Genomic DNA, 16124 nt, shown 5'->3' on the forward strand with positions numbered 1-16124 from the left:
TAAAGAAAGTCATCAAACTGTGAGAGAAGAGAGAAAGAGAAGAAAGGAACAGAAAGGAACTACAAAAACAGCCAGAAAACAATTAACAAAATGGCAATAAATACATACCTGTCAGTGATTACTTTAAATGTAAATGAATTAAATTCTCTGAGCAGAGATGTGCAGTGTATGATTGGATTAAAAAAAAAAAAAAAAAAAAAAGACAGGGGTGCCTGTGTGGCTCAGTCAGTTAAGCGTCCAACTCTTGGTTTCAGCTCGGGTCATGATCTCACGGTTCGTGAGTGCAAGCCCTACATCAGCCTCCGTGCTGACAACATGGAGCCTGCCTGGGATTCACTCTCTCCCTCTCGCTACCCCCCCCCTCTGCTCTCTCTGTCTCTCAAAATAAATAAACTTAAAAAAATTTTTTTAAAAAGGACATATCTATATGCTACCTAGAAGAGACCCACTTCAGAAGTAAAGACACACACAAACTGAAAGTGAAAATGTGGAAAAAAATATTTCATACAAATGGAAACAAAAGGACAGCTGATGCAGCTATACTCATATCAGACAAAATAGACTTTAAAACAAAGACTGTAACAAAAAACAAAGAGGGGCACTACCTAATGATGAAATGGTCGATCCCATAAGAAAATATAACACTTGGGGCGCCTGGGTGGCGCAGTCGGTTAAGCGTCCGACTTCAGCCAGGTCACGATCTCGCGGTCCGTGAGTTCGAGCCCCGCGTCAGGTTCTGGGCTGATGGCTCGGAGCCTGGAGCCTGTTTCCGATTCTGTGTCTCCCTCTCTCTCTGCCCCTCCCCCGTTAATGCTCTGTCTCTCTCTGTCCCAAAAATAAATAAAAAACGTTGAAAAAAAAAAAAAATATATAACACTTATATATGCACCCAACATAGAAGCACCAAAATATGTGCCAATGTTAACAGACCTAAAGGGATAAATTGACAGCAATACAGTAACAGTAGGGAATTTTAACACCCCACTTACATCAATGGGTTGATCATCCAGACAGAAAATCATTACGGAAACATCAGCTTTAAATGACACATTAGACCAGACGTAACAGATATATACAGAACATTCCATCCAAAAACAGCAGAATAGAGGCATCTTGCTGCCTCAGTCGATAGAGTATGTGACTCTTGATCTTGGGGTCATGACTTCAAGCCCCATGTTGGGCATAGAGATTACTTTTAAGGGAAAAAAAAAGCAACAGAATACAGTCTTTTCAAGTGCACAGAGAACATTCTCCAGGATAGACCGCATTTTAGGCCACAAAACAAGTTACAATAAATTCAAAAGGATTGAAATTCTATCAAGCATCTTTTCTGACTACATTGATATGAAACTAGACATCAATTACAAGAAGAAAACTGGAAAAGCTACAAATACATTGCGATTAAACAACATGTTACTGAACAACTACTGGATCAAGGAAGAAATTTAAAAAATACCTAGAGACAAACGAAAACAGAAATATGGCATACCAAAATCTAAGAAATAAGAGAAATCTCAAATAAACAATTTAACTTTATACCTAAAGGGACTAAAAAAGGAATAAATGAAGCCCAAAATTAGTAGAAGAAAGGAAGTAATAAAGCAGGGCAGAAATAAATGAAATAGAGACTAAAAAGACTAAAAAGAAAAGATTAATGAAACTAAGACCTGGTTCTTCAAAAAGATAAAATCAACAAACCTTTAGCTAGACTCACAAAGAAGAAAAAAGAGAGAAGGGGGGCTCAAATAAATAATACAAGAAATGAAAAGGAATGTGTTGCACCTATCAGAATAGCTAAAATAAAAAAGACAAAAACTAAAAAGTGTTGGCAAAAATGTGGACAAAAGGAACACTTGTATACTGTTGATGGGAATATAAATTGGTACAATCACTGTGGAAGAGAGCATGGAGGTATTAAAAATATAAATAACATATAATCCAATAATTCCTCTGTTGGGTGCTTACCAAAGAAAACAAAACGCAAATTCAAAAAGATATGTGCACCCCTATGCAACATTGTTTACAGTATCCAAGATATGGAAACAACTTAAATGTCCATTGATAGACAAATGGACAAGGAAGATGTAGTGTGTGTGTGTGTATACATATATATGTGTGTATATGTGTGTATATATATATATATATATATGTAATGGAATATTCAGCCATAAAAAAGGATGATACCATGCTATTTGAGACAAATAGAAGGATCTAGAGGATATCATGCTAAGTGAAATAAGTCAGACTGAGAAGACAAATACCATATGATTTAGCTGATATGTGGATGTAAAAAAAAGGAATAAATAAACAAAAAGCAGAATCAGACCTGTAAACACAGAGAACAAGCTGATGGATGCCACAGGGGAGAGTGTGGGGGGATGGGCAAATGGGTGAAGGGGAATGGAAGATACAGGGTTCCAGTTTTAGAATGAAAAAGTCACAGAAATAAAAGGCACAGCATAAGGAATATAGCCAAGAATATTATAATAACGATGTATGATGACAAATGGTAGCTACACTTGTAATGAACATAGCCTAATGTATAAACTTGCCAAATCACTATGTTGTACACCTGAAACTGATGTAACAATGTATGTCACCTATGCTCAAATAAGAAAGAAAGAAAGAAAGAAAGAAAGAAAGAAAGAAAGAAAGAAAGAAACTTTAAAAAAAAAGACATTGGGGTGCCTGGGTGGCTCAGTCAGTTGTGTCCAACTTTGGCTCAGGTCATGATCTCATGGTTTGTGAGTTCCAGCCCCGTGTCAGGCTCTGTGCTGACAGCTAAGAGCCTGGATTCTGCTTCTGAATCTGTGTTTCCTTCTCTCTCTGCCCCTCCCCCACTTGTGCTCTGTCTCTCTCTGTCTCTCAAAAACAAATAAATGTAAAAAAAAAAATTTTTAATAAAAATTTAAAAAAAATTTAAAAAGACATTGATGAAAGAATTGAAGAAGACACAAATAAATGGAAAGATACTCCATACTCATAGATTGGAAGAATTAATATTGTTAAAATGTCCATAATGCCCAGAGTGATCTACAGAGTCAGTGCAATCCCTATCAAAATTCCAGTGGCATTTTCCACAGAGCTAGAACAAATACTTCTAAAATTTGTATGGAAACACAAAACACCCTGAATAGATAAAATGATCTTAAGCACAAAGCCAGAAGTATCATGGTCCCTGATTTCAAACTAGACTACAAAGCTATAGTTATCAAAACAGTGTAGTATTGGCATAAAAACAGACACATAGATCAATGGAATGGATTAGAGAGCCCAGAAATAAACCCATGCATATATGGTCAGATAATTTACAACAAAGGAGGCAAGAATATACAATGGCGAAAAGACAGTCTCTTCAATAAATGGTGTTGGGAAAACTAGACAGCTACATGCAAAAGAATAAAACTGAACCACTTTCTTATACCATATACACCAATTAACTCAAAATGGATTAAACACTTAGATGTGTAAGACTTGTAATGATCAAACTCCTAGAAGAAAACATAGCAAGCTCCTTGACATTAGTCTTAGCAATGTTTCTCTCCATACTGATTTTTTTTCATCAATTCTGACAATCTTTGCCTTTTATAACTGGAATGTTTAGTTTATTTACATTTAATGTAATTCCTAATGGAGCTGGTTTCAAGCCTACCATTGTGCTCTTTGTTTTATATTTAATCATACATTTTCTTTTTATTTTTTTCCTGCCTTTTTTGTATTACTCAATTTTTAAAATGTTTTCTCATTATTTTGTTACATATTCTTCTATTATTTTTCTAGTGGTTATCTCAGAGATTTCAAGATATGCATCCTTGATTTATTACAATCTACTTTAAGTTACTGTCTTTATCACTTCCCAAATAATACAAGAACTTTACAGCAATGTAATTCTCTTTACATTCTCCCATCCTTTGTGCTATTTGTGTCATATATTTAACCTTCATAAGCATTAAAAAAAACAAACAATTGCTAGCAGGTGGATGTGAAATCATTTTAAATGTGAATAAACAGAAGCCAAGAAGACAAATTCAGTGTTGTGGCAACTTAAAGGAAGGGACAAATTCAAGAGAATTTTCAGAAAAGCAAATTGCAAAACTTAGTGAGTAACTAAATATGGGGAAGACAAGACTTGAAAATAACTCAAGATATTAAGCTTGAGACTCAGGGAGGAAACTGATTCTGTAGATACATATGACAGGCTGGGATGGTGTTGGGGTTTGGGTTGGGAATAGAAAACGGTGAACTCAAGTTTTTAAATGAATTTTAATGTGAAATTCGGGCTTGAAAGATGACCACTGGAAACAGGACCAGATTTGGAAATCATCTAAACATAATACCACTTTTACTGGAAATTGTGTGAGAAATGAGTGTATCAGGGCACTGAATTTAAAAGAAGAAATATCCATTCATTCATCAAATCTTTATCAAGTGTCTACAATATGTCTAGGTGTTCTAGGTGCTGAGGATATAACTGAGAACAAATCAGATGAAATTCCTGCCCTCCTGGAGCTGACATTCTAATGAGAAAATAAAGGATGATCAGTGGATGGAGTTGGAAGGACATGATTAATTGAGACAGAGGAGTGTACCATATATAATAAATAGAATCTGTAAGGAGGCTGGTCATGAAGCTTAGGAGTTGGAAAAAAGCTTGAATAAGGCAGAAATACCTTATTTTAACAGTTCTCAAACTTTGCTGTACTTTAAAATCTCTTGGGAGCTTCTAAAAATCCTGATGCCCAGATCATACTACATCCCTCTTACATAAAAATGCATGCAAGGGTGCACTGGTCATTGATATTTTTTTAAGATAGCCAAAGTGGGGAAACTAATGAGGAGAACAAAGACAAGAGAAAGGTAGCTAAAATTAAATCTCCTTACAACTTGCAGCCCACTGACAAATACCTGACACATGCAGAGTGTGACATTGCTCAAGGAACTCATGGTTGCCTTCATATTGATGTTTCATTGGAGGCTAAAAGCAACCTTATCTTGACACTAGTGAGACCTCCAAAGTCCTGGAGACCTTACTTTCACCATACAGAAATTCCTTGGAAGCTTAAAGTTATCTCTATCCACCCTCCCTCCACAAACTTAAAAATATGCAATCAGTCACTCCTCACAAACACAAGTGCAGCTCTTTCTGGCCACAGTTCCTATCCCCATACTATAATAAAATCAGCTTTTTACACTGTAAAACATCCCAAGAATTTTTGACCATTGCCCTTGATGGCTCTGCATCAGGAACCACTAGCATATTTCATCAAATTTGATATGCTATGAATTATAAGAAAGAGAAAACTCTGCCAATTAAATTCTGGTAAAATGCTTAAGATGCCATCAATTTAAGATGCATCTCAATTTCAGCGATGCCAAAAATGGAAAAATAATAAGCATTTCAGAAGTGGTGGAATACTGTGGACACAAGTGCACGAGCAGCCATGGAATGAGAACTGCTGAATTTTCCCAGGAGTGTACATGACCTTAGAACAGAATGAATAATTGAGTGTTGAATCCAGAACAGCACATGTTGTTCAAAATTTCAGTTTGGCTCAATAAGAAAATTAAACATAGATGTTCACACTCTTCTGCCTCTTTTTAGGTTATCTCACTTTCCCTCTGTCACCAGGGGGCAGGGACTACGTGATCCTGCTGTGCCAGGAACATGGACATTGGTTCCCAGCTGTACTCCCTTAGTTCTGCCAATTCTCTTCTTGAAAACTGGGTCGCTGGAGACATACATGCTGATTTTTCAAGCTTTTAAAAAAGACTCCCAAAAGTAGCTCAACCCTAAAAAAAAAAAAAAAAAAGAAGAAGAAGATGAAGAAGAAGAAGCATCGACCCTGACACTTTATAAATGAGGAACTTCTTTCTAGGTTCCAAGCTTTTAAATCAAATATTATTCTCAAAGCAGCTTCTAGCAGTAAGACAGCCAACCAGACCTGGTCAACCCACAGAGTCTGCCAAAACTTCAAATATAATTTGCCAGTTTGAAATTGGTCAGAGGTCAAAGTTATGAAGATATTGCTAGAGAACAAAATTCAACCAAGTAAATTTGAGGGTTGAATTAGCTTTATTAGGTGATTCATGAATCAGGCAGCATCCCGTCTCACAAGTAGAGAGCATGCTGTGGGGAGTTTTACAAAATGGAAGGTTTTTATAGCAAGAAGGGTGGGCAAAGAAGTTATTAGAAAAAAAGAAAGAAACACAAATGAAGTGAGGGAGGGAGGATTTGATTGTTTCTGGCCAGGACATCTTCTTCTTTGGATACACGGAACGGGCAAGGTTTTCATCATACAGATGACCTCACCATTGCTGATCAGGAAATTTCACATTGATTGATAAAAAGTCACATTCCTGGAATGGGTTGAAACTGTAATTAAGTCTTAGTTTGTTGTTGCAGGGAAGAAGGGGGGGGTGGAAATGACTCCATTTTGGGCTTGTTTCTTTTTTTAACATTATTATAATCATAATAATCCCCTTGTGTGCATTTCCAGCAGTTCCCAGTGTGGACTAAATCAGCAAACTCCATTAATGGAAATAGCAGACTGGAACTGGGGAAAGATCTACACCAGCAAACCCCAGTAAATGGGGACTGGGGACTAGAACTGGGGACAGGATTTCAGTATAGAATTGAACACTGAACCAAGAGCTAAGGACTGGCACTCGGTTTGAGCCTCCAGTGATTCTAGACTGACCCCATCTTAGAAAGCCAATTAGATGCTGAGCTTGAGGAAAAGAGAATGGTGCTCAAATGGAGAGGAACTCATGGCCCTTGGAAACAGTGAGAAAGAGACTAAACTCAAGAGGGGTTTCTCAGGCTCCACATCTGTTTTTCAGGGAAGACCCAAAAGTACTGTTGCTCAGGGCAGGAGAAGCCTGATGCTGCAAACTGGAGGCTACTTTTGAGATGAGCCAATCCCCAGTCCCAGTTTTCCCACACACCCTCACTCATACCCTGCCCTCACTTGGGGCCCTGGGAGCATCACAGCCAGGAAGCAGGCAAAGACCACGTGGGCCATGACTGCAAAAGCATTAGGAAATAAATCAAGGAAACTGTCTGGCAAAGCATTTGGGAACAGTGTTCTGAGTGCCAACCAGGTTCCGGGAAGAGTTGAACCATCCATTCTGGTCCCATGACAGATCTTTCTAGAAGGAATGGTGTTAAAATTCTACTTCAAGCTCCAAGAAATTAGGGATTTGCATAATGATGACCCCAGGAAATAGTATGAAATTAGTCCTAGCCACACAGAGAAATCATTGCAGCTGTGTGAGGCCATGCCCCCAGAGGAGTCCCTCTCTGCTAGGGAAGCACTGGGTGCCTCCCACTGTTGTAGAGTGTGCCCCACTGGATTCTGGTCAGTTGTGTTTGTATTTGTCTCTTCTGAGACATAAGATATGGTAGAAAATTCCGTTGTCTTCATCCCCAATATGCAGCACAGCCACTGGCAGGAAGCAGAATCTCAGTAAATGGTTTTGGAAGAATGGATGAGTGAAAGAATAAATGAATCTATAGGTCAGCCTTATTCTCTCTCTCCGTGTCTCTCTCTCACATGCAAACACACATGCACACATATACACATAAACACATATATACACGTGTGTGTGTTTCAGTGGTTGTACCAGAGTCTCAAATATATTTGAAATCCTGCCCTAACCAGAATGATTTCTTTCAGATTCCCAGACTTGGGATCCATACTTTTCACCCTTTTGAGGTAGGAAGATGTCACTGAATTCATTATAGGACTATAAATTCAATATCCAAGAGAGTAGTTGAAGCTCAAAAGGCTGGCCAGCTTCTCAAATAACCAAAGACTGAAATGACAGCATCAAGGTTACATGTCTTCCACAGGCTTGGGGCGGGGAGGTCTAACTGACCCAGGAACTATTCTGACCCTCCAGGCATAGCTTTGTTCCTGGACCCATTAAGTCCACTCTAGTGGTCCATGGGGATAAAGTGGTGCAACCAGATTGCCTTCACATGCTGTAACTCCTTTTGTTTCCTGTGGGACACTTCCCAAATGGAGTTCTCAACACACAGAAAACCTCTCCTGGGCTGTGGCAAGAATGCAGAGTTTGCATGTTTTGGGGTTTTTTGTTTCATTTTTTAATTGTTTTAAATATGTATATTTTATTGTAGGATTGAGATACTATACATTATGCCCCAGAAATAACCATTTTTTTTTCTTTCTTATACTCCTTGGTCCTGTACACATTTACTCTTTTGTGCCATTATTTATTCTTTTATTTTCTCTCTGTCATTATCTGCTTTTGTTTTTTGTTTTTTGTTTCATATATATAATTTATTGTAAAGTTAGCTAGCATACAGTGTATACAGTGTGCTCTTGGTTTTGGAGGTAGATTCCTGTGATTCATCACTTACATACAACACCCAGTGCTTCTTCTCTCCTAAAGGCCCTGCCCTTTGCAGCCTTGCCCCGTGTTGCTGCTCAGGTTTGTATTTCACAAACTTGCCTTGTGCCAATTCCAGGTCATTCTCACTCTGCACACACACTCCCCTGGTGTTGTCTTACACATGACAAGCCATACTAACTTCATTTCTCACATTTATAACCACAAAGTTCTCACAGAAAATTTTCCTGACTGCCAAGATTCATTCAACACTAGAGGTTAGGTAACATAATAGTTTGACCACATTCTCACAGTGCACTGGTACCAGAGATCTACGCCTGAAGGAAAAAGAAATCCTGAAATGTGTCTTAGCCAAGTAGAAAGCAGATAACATATCTTTCAGGCAAATACAAGATTACAGTACACCGTAATCTGGCTTATTGGTGGGGACTAAATTTGGATATATGTGAAAGAAAACCCCAATTAACAGGGACTTAAGCACACAAGTTTTTATTTTCTCAAAAGAGGTGGGGAATAAGCAGACAGAGCTGATGTTGGAAGTTCTACAAAGCCCTTTCCAGTTTTTGCCTCTGGGGTGACTCTGATTCTCATGTGGAAGGTGGCTGCCAGAGCTCCAGCCGTCATACCCATGTTCCAGGCAGTAGAAGACTTCTCAGAAGTTGCACACAATACTTTCACTTTTATCTTTCAGTAGGATTTGGTCATATATTCACACCCCAATGAAATGGAGCTCAAAGGCTAAAGGGAATATAACCTTTATTTTGGGAATAAATGTAGAATATAGAACTGTTTGCAAGACAACTGACCTGATCTCTTCAGAGGTGACTGTTCTAGATTTTAAAAGACTAAGAGACACATAGGTGAGCCTTGATTGACTATGGAAGATATTTTGAAGGTAATAAGGAAAACTGGAATATGGACTGAATGTCAGAGGATATTTGAGAATCATGGCTAATTTCCTTAGGTGTGATCTTAGAATTATGGCTTCACAGGAGTATGTCCTCATTTTTAGAAGATTCAGGCTATGAAGTACTTAGGAATGAAATGTCCTGACATCTACCACTTCCTTCAAAATGGTGCCTCATCCAACGGAATGGGAAAAGATATTTGCAAATGACATATCAGACAAAGGGCTAGTATCCAAACTCTATGAAGAGCTCACCAAACTCCACACCTGAAAAACAAATAATCCAGTGAAGAAATGGGCAGAAAACATGAATAGACACTTCTCTAAAGAAGACATCCAGATGGCCAACAGGCACATGAAAAGATGCTCAACGTCGCTCCTCATCAGGGAAATACAAATCAAAACCACACTCAGATATCACCTCACACCAGTCAGAGTGGCCAAAATGAACAAATCAGGAGACTATAGATGCTGGAGAGGATGTGGAGAAATGGGAACCCTCTTGCACTGCTGGTGGGAATGCAAACTGATGCAGCCGCTCTGGAAAACAGTGTGGAGGTTCCTCAAAAAATTAAAAATAGACCTACCCTATGACCCAGCAATAGCACTGCTAGGAATTTACCCAAGGGATACAGGAGTACTGATGCATAGGGGCACTTGGACCCCAATGTTTATAGCAGCACTCTCAACAATAGCCAAAAGGCAAGTCTTTCAAGTGAGGTTGGCTGCCTCCTGGAGAAAGGGAATGATGTTCCCAAGGGCACTCTTGAGTCACGCAGTTCAGAGGGTCTATAGTGGGTTGGATTCCCACAGTCAGCCAGTGGTCCAGCCAGTTCTGGTGGATCCCAGAACTTGTGGGTGTTGAGAGAGGACTGCATCTGGGCCCTCAGCTTCTCCCAGGGTCCTCCCCCATTACCCAGGATACAGCACGGCAGTGAGGATCCACAAATGCCATTACCCATTTGAGATAACAACATGGCAGAAGGGAGAACATGAGTCTGCTACATGTAGGCACCTTCTATTGTGAAGGCATGAGTAGCGTATCAGGACACTACTGGGTAGAGTAGAACAAATGCTAGGCTTCATACTAAAAAAATCTGTCCTCCCTCCACCATTTCTGCTCATAACATCTTGGAGGAGGCATTTTAGCTTCCTCACCTGTAAAGTGAGGATCATGATCACTGTTTCATCTACTTCACAGGGCTATCTGAGAGGCAAAGAAAATATTGTGCACAATTTTCTGTAAACTTACAAATGTACAAGATTATTAGGAAAGTGAACTTTCTTATCCAGAACTGCTTCATCCCCTTAGGCTCCCATGCAGGTAACCACAGATACCAGGGGCAAATGCAAGTTTTCAAAATGCTGCTTGTAGTGGTTTGGAAATATCTCCACAAATTCTTTGGCATTCCTCCCTCCAAAAATGGAAACAAATTCCCCTCCCCTTGCGTGTAGGCTGGACCAAATGACTTGCTTGTAACATAGGGTCGCCAGATAAAATACATGATACCAAATTAAATTTGAATTTCAGATAAACAAATTTTTAGTGTAAGTATGTCCCAAATATTTCTTGGGAATACTTATACTAAAAGTTTATTCATTGTTTATCTGGAATTCAAATTAAACTGGGTTGTACCAGTTGCTTTTGTTTGTTAGTTTTGCTAATACTGGCAGCCCTATTCTAATGAATACAATGAAGTGGCATAAGTAATGGTATAGGACTCCAAGACAAGGTCATAAAAGGCATTGTAGCTTCTACCTTGCTCCCTCTTACATCCCTCTCTCTAGGAGAAACCAGATGCCATGATTTGAGGATACTCGGGCAGTCCTATGGAGAGACTGCCAACATATCCTGCCAACAGCCAGCAGTTCCTCACAAGCCACATGGGTGAACCATCTGGAAGTGGTTCCAGCCCCAGTGAAGGTCAGCTGACTGCAGCCCCAGCCAATGTCTTGGTTACAATGTCATGAGAGACCCTGAGCCAGAACCACCCTCCTAAGCTGCTCCTGAGACACTTTGTGAGGTAATAAATGATTGTTGTTTGAAGCTGCTATATGTTGGAGCCTCAGGCCCAGCTCCGGCTAGTGCTGAGGTTTCTACAGAAGGTTCCCCACCCCTCCCGGGCTCCGAGCTTTGATCACCATTCCCCATTCTACCACCTTATTTCAGACCAATCCTGTGCCCAGGACAAGTATCTCTGAAGGTTTTTTAAAAAATTAATGGTCCACAGTAGGAAGTCTATCTGTTAAAAGAAGATGAACTTTGAGGGGGAAAGCAACAGTGAAAAAGAACAAGTAATACTTTTCAGAGGTCCTGTGAGGTCCTTTACGCGCATCAGGAGATACTTCGGCCCTGGGGCCTAATTCTGCTGGTTCTGGCTGCTTGGTTTGGGGAAGTTATTTAATGTCTCAAACCCTAGGTTTATTTGTAAATACGGGCATAATAATACCGATTTGCCAGACTTTTATGGTGATTAGAAATATCAAAAATAATGTTTTTAGTCAGGTAGCACTACTGCTCTTTATATTTAATCCTTGTACAACCCTTTGAGATAGATAATGTCCTTCTCTTCCTCTTGCACTTGGGAAACTAAGGCACACAAAATTAACATGACTGCGCACAGCTAAAAAGTACCTAATGTGCCTGACACATAGAACACACCTTTGTAAAAGTTATACTATTAGGATATCATTTAATCCTCCATACCATTATTTTTCCTGGTGAAAAAAATGGGGCATCAGCAGGATTAGTAGATCTCCCAAGGTCGAACTCCAACGTCTGCCTGCCCTCTTCCCCCCAGCCTCAGTGAGTCCTGGAGTGAACAGCACCCCCTGGTGCCCTCATGGCCCCCACCCTGGCTGGGGTGGTCATTCTCCTGGTATTATTCCTCCTCCCGCAACCTTCCCCTTGCTGGTGCTCCTGGCTCATGAGAGTTTCTAATTGCTGCCACAGGATGGAATGAGCCAGACACCTCAGTTGGAGACCTTGATTCACATCTGCTCCACAGATCAGTTTTAATGGGCTGGTACAACATCAGCTCAGATTTTAAATACAGGAGCCGCCATATAAAACATGCAGATTTCTGCATTCTCTGATCCAATGAGATGCTGGCTGGCCCTCCTGGGTGGCAAGCCCCTGGAGCAGAGGAGTACAGTCTCTTTCAAGATGGGGCCCGCGCCCTCCCATGCACCACTGACAGCAGACATGATGGGGCCCCGGTGTCCTGCACACTCAATGTTCCTGTCGAGAGGCACTGTTTGAATGTCACCAATAACCTCCTGAGCTATCCCAGTCACAGCCTTGGCCCTGAGATGAAGTGAGAAATCATCTCAACTCTTTGTCTCAGTCTTCTGCTTGACACTGAGAACAGCATTCTGATGGGATGTTCTCCTGCTCCCATCCTCATAGAAAACTGGACAGAAAGCATCGACTACAGTACCTGAGCCAAGGCAGCCTATCAGAAGGTCAGCAGAGAAATGGATTTTTTTTCAAAACACCGGATATATGTGACTTGATGTATCTACCCCTTTGAAAGAAACTGCTACCAGAAAGAACCTCAGCTCCTTCTGATACAGAGATGTGCCTACTTGTCGGCCCCACTGTCAGGAGGGTGACCTGAACAATAAGAATGGGAGAAGCTAGGGAAAACGAGTCCCCTTCTGGTTTCCTTCCCTGGGGTCTTAGTGCAACTTAGTGGAAGCCTCTCTCTCTGTCTCTCTCTGTCTCTGTCTCTGTCTCTGTCTCTCTCTCTCTCTCTCTCTCACACACACACACACACACACACACACACACAGAAATGGATGTGGCAATCACTCTGGCTGAGGCCCAAAGTGGCTTGCTAAACCCACAGTTCCTTTTTGCTTTTTCCACAAGGCAGAGAAATAATGTAAACTACTCCCAGGGAGAAAGTAGAGAAGGAAGAACAGCTTATCCCAGACCCATACTTGGAAATTCCAGTGTGGGACATAAGAGGAAAGGGTACCCTCTCTCACAAAGTTGGAGAGAAAGTATAAATTGGCATATTTCTCTGTAATAGCAATGTGGCAGTAACTGCTAACAATTTAAGTGTATATAACCTTTGCCCAAGCGATAGCACTTCTGGGAGTCTATTTTACAGGAATTCTACTAGAAGAGTACAAAGACACATGAACCGAGAGACCCCCTCCAGCACTGCCTGTGACGTGGAACAGTGAAGTCAGCCTACACACACAGCCACAAATGAATGTTGGTATGTTTGTGCTGTGGAAAACCACAGTTCTATTAGAAAACACACATATCTAAGGGAAGAACATTGAAAAATTCCATGATGATATGTGAAAAAAGCAAATTCCAGAATAAGATTTAACTTATTAACTGCCTATATTTAACTAATGTGAAATGACCATGCTAATTATTTATTTATGCACAGAACACAAAATGTAAGTGTGAACAGTGTAAATGGTATTAGCAACTCTGTGTGTCATTCCACTCGATGATCCTGAGCCCCGGAGGGCTACCTGGGCATTGTCAGTCTGTGTCTCCCAGCACTGTGAGCTTCTCGGGGCTCTGAGCGTGGTTTTGAGAATTAAGAAGAATGGGTACTCCTTATACCACATGGCCCCTGAACGCAAGCCAACTACTTAGTCTGGTCCTCAAGGGAGAAACAGCAGCATGCTACAGCTGTGCTGACAGAATGTCAGTCTCCAACAGAGAACCTTCCAAAGGGTTGCTCTTCCTCATCCCTTCCCTTTTCTGAGCAGTTAGTCATAAAGCCATTGGGTGGCACAGAGAAGGTAGGGGCCTGCCATGAGCAAAAGAGGAGCAAGTGACTCAGAGAACCAAAGCCCACACAGAGTGAGGAGTGTGTCCACTGCCTGGAGCGGGGCACTTGGAATGCAGCATCAGAGCCCCAGTCAATGAGGAAAGTGACCACACGGAGGGACAGGCCAACACAGAGGTCCGAGCCTAAGTGGTCTGGGGACAATGTCTGCTGCAGGGAGCAGCCTGGAGCAGGTGTCAGAGCTGCACAAAGTCAGGAGGGTGCCTATATGGTGGGGGATGGTGAGGGTGTCAGGCCCCGAGCAAGGGAAAAGGCACCCACACACTTGCAGGGAGTAGAAACTGGAAGTAAGTTCCATATGAGAGGGTGGATCAAATAAGAAAACAGAATACGTATTAAGGGAGTTGCCAGAGTTTCCATTGTCAGAGAAGGGAGTTACAAATATAGGAAGAGAAGAAACTAGAATGAATGTTGTGGTTTGGGACTGGATTTGAAGGTATCAGTCTGAACTCATGATTTTTAACATATAGAGATATAGAAATATAGGTGTGTGTGTGTCTGTGTGTGTGTACACACATACATATTCCCTAGCTCTGTTCACTGCAACAGCTTGGGAGCAGCAACCCCTCAGTGGCAATGTGCACTCCCCATATTTTATGGACAGACCTTCAGGCTATTTATGTAATGTCATTTGGTAGTGAGGAATATATTCTTTTTAACAATTGGGCAACTAAGGTATACAATGTTAAATTATTTCCTGTAGTTCACTTGATATATCCAAAGACATCTAACTCTCTTCTGCCAGGAAAAGAAAAAAGTATTGTATTTCTAGCCCTTTTACCCTCTCCCAAGAAGAAATCTTAAAAGTCATTTTATTTTTTTAATTTACATCCAAGTTAGTTAGCATACAGTGCAACAATGATTTCAGGAGTAGATGCCTCAGTACCCCTTACCCATTTAGCCCATCTCCGCTTTCACACCCCCTGTGATAACCCTCTGTTTGTTCTCATATTTAAGAGTCTCTTATGTTTTGTACCCCTCCCTGTTTTTATATTATTTTTGTTTCCCTTCCCTTATGTTCATCTGTTTTGTCTCTTAAAGTCCTCATATGAGTGAAGTCATATGATTTTTGTCTTTCTCTGACTAATTTCACTTAGCATAATATCCTCCAGTTCCATCCACATAGTTGCAAATGGCAGGATTCCACTCTTTTTGATTGCTGAGTAATACTCCATTGTATATATATACCACATCTTCTTTATCCATTCATCCATCAATGGACATTTGGGCTCTTTCCATACTTTGGCTGTTGTTCATAGTGCTGCTATAAACCTGGGGGTGCATGTGTCCCTTCGAAACAGCACACCTGTATCCCGTGGATAAATGCCTAGTAGTACAATTTCTGGGTCATAGGGTAGTTCTATTTTTAATTTTTTGAGGAACCTCCACACTGTTTTCCAGAGTGGCTGCACCAGTTTGCATTCCCACCAACAGGGCAAAGAGATCCTCTTCCTCTACATCCTCACCAACATCTGTTGTTGCCTGAGTTGTTCATGTTAGCAATTCTGACAGGTATAAGGTGGTATCTCATTGTGGTTTTGATGTGTATTTCCCTGATGATGAGTAATGTGAACATTTTTTCATGTGTCTGTCAGCCATCTGGATGTCTTCTTTGGAGAAGTGTCTATTCATGTCTTTTGCCCATTTCTTCACTGGATTATTTGTTTTTTGGCTGTTGAGTTTGACAAGTTCTTGATAGATTTTGGATACTAACCCTTTATCTGATATGTTGTTTGCAAATATCTTCTCCCATTCTGTCGGTTGCCTTTTAGTTTTGCTGATTGTTTCCTTTGCTGTGCAGAAGCTTCAGATGTTAGTTTCTAAATATCACTGTCCAATAGAAGGAACCAGGGTTTCTTGTAGAAATAGCTGGTTCCTGGGCTGGGACAGGGATATTATCTGATAAGCCCAGAACAGCTTGTGCCAGAAAGCAAGGAGATGCTAAAAGAATAATGAAGACGTATACAGGACACACAAGCCACCTGAAGAGGCATCCATTGGCCAAATATAAGACAACTGGGCAT

At 40.7% G+C, this 16124-nt stretch overlaps 1 long non-coding RNA gene across 1 annotated transcript in view; it reads left to right on the top strand.

Annotated features, from left to right (window-relative positions):
* The window catches only part of LOC144614633 (uncharacterized), a 29083-nt gene extending 13980 nt beyond the window's left edge, over positions 1-15103 (top strand). Inside the window, exons 2-3 of the long non-coding RNA XR_013552527.2 lie at positions 11069-11304; positions 12690-15103. This is a non-coding gene — a long non-coding RNA (uncharacterized LOC144614633). The remainder of the gene's footprint in view (positions 1-11068; positions 11305-12689) is intronic.
* Positions 15104-16124: the final 1021 nt, after the last annotated feature.

Source organism: Panthera onca, chromosome E2 (genome assembly GCF_046562875.1).
Source record: "Panthera onca isolate mPanOnc1 chromosome E2, mPanOnc1 haplotype 2, whole genome shotgun sequence".
NCBI classification, from domain to species: domain Eukaryota; kingdom Metazoa; phylum Chordata; class Mammalia; order Carnivora; family Felidae; genus Panthera; species Panthera onca.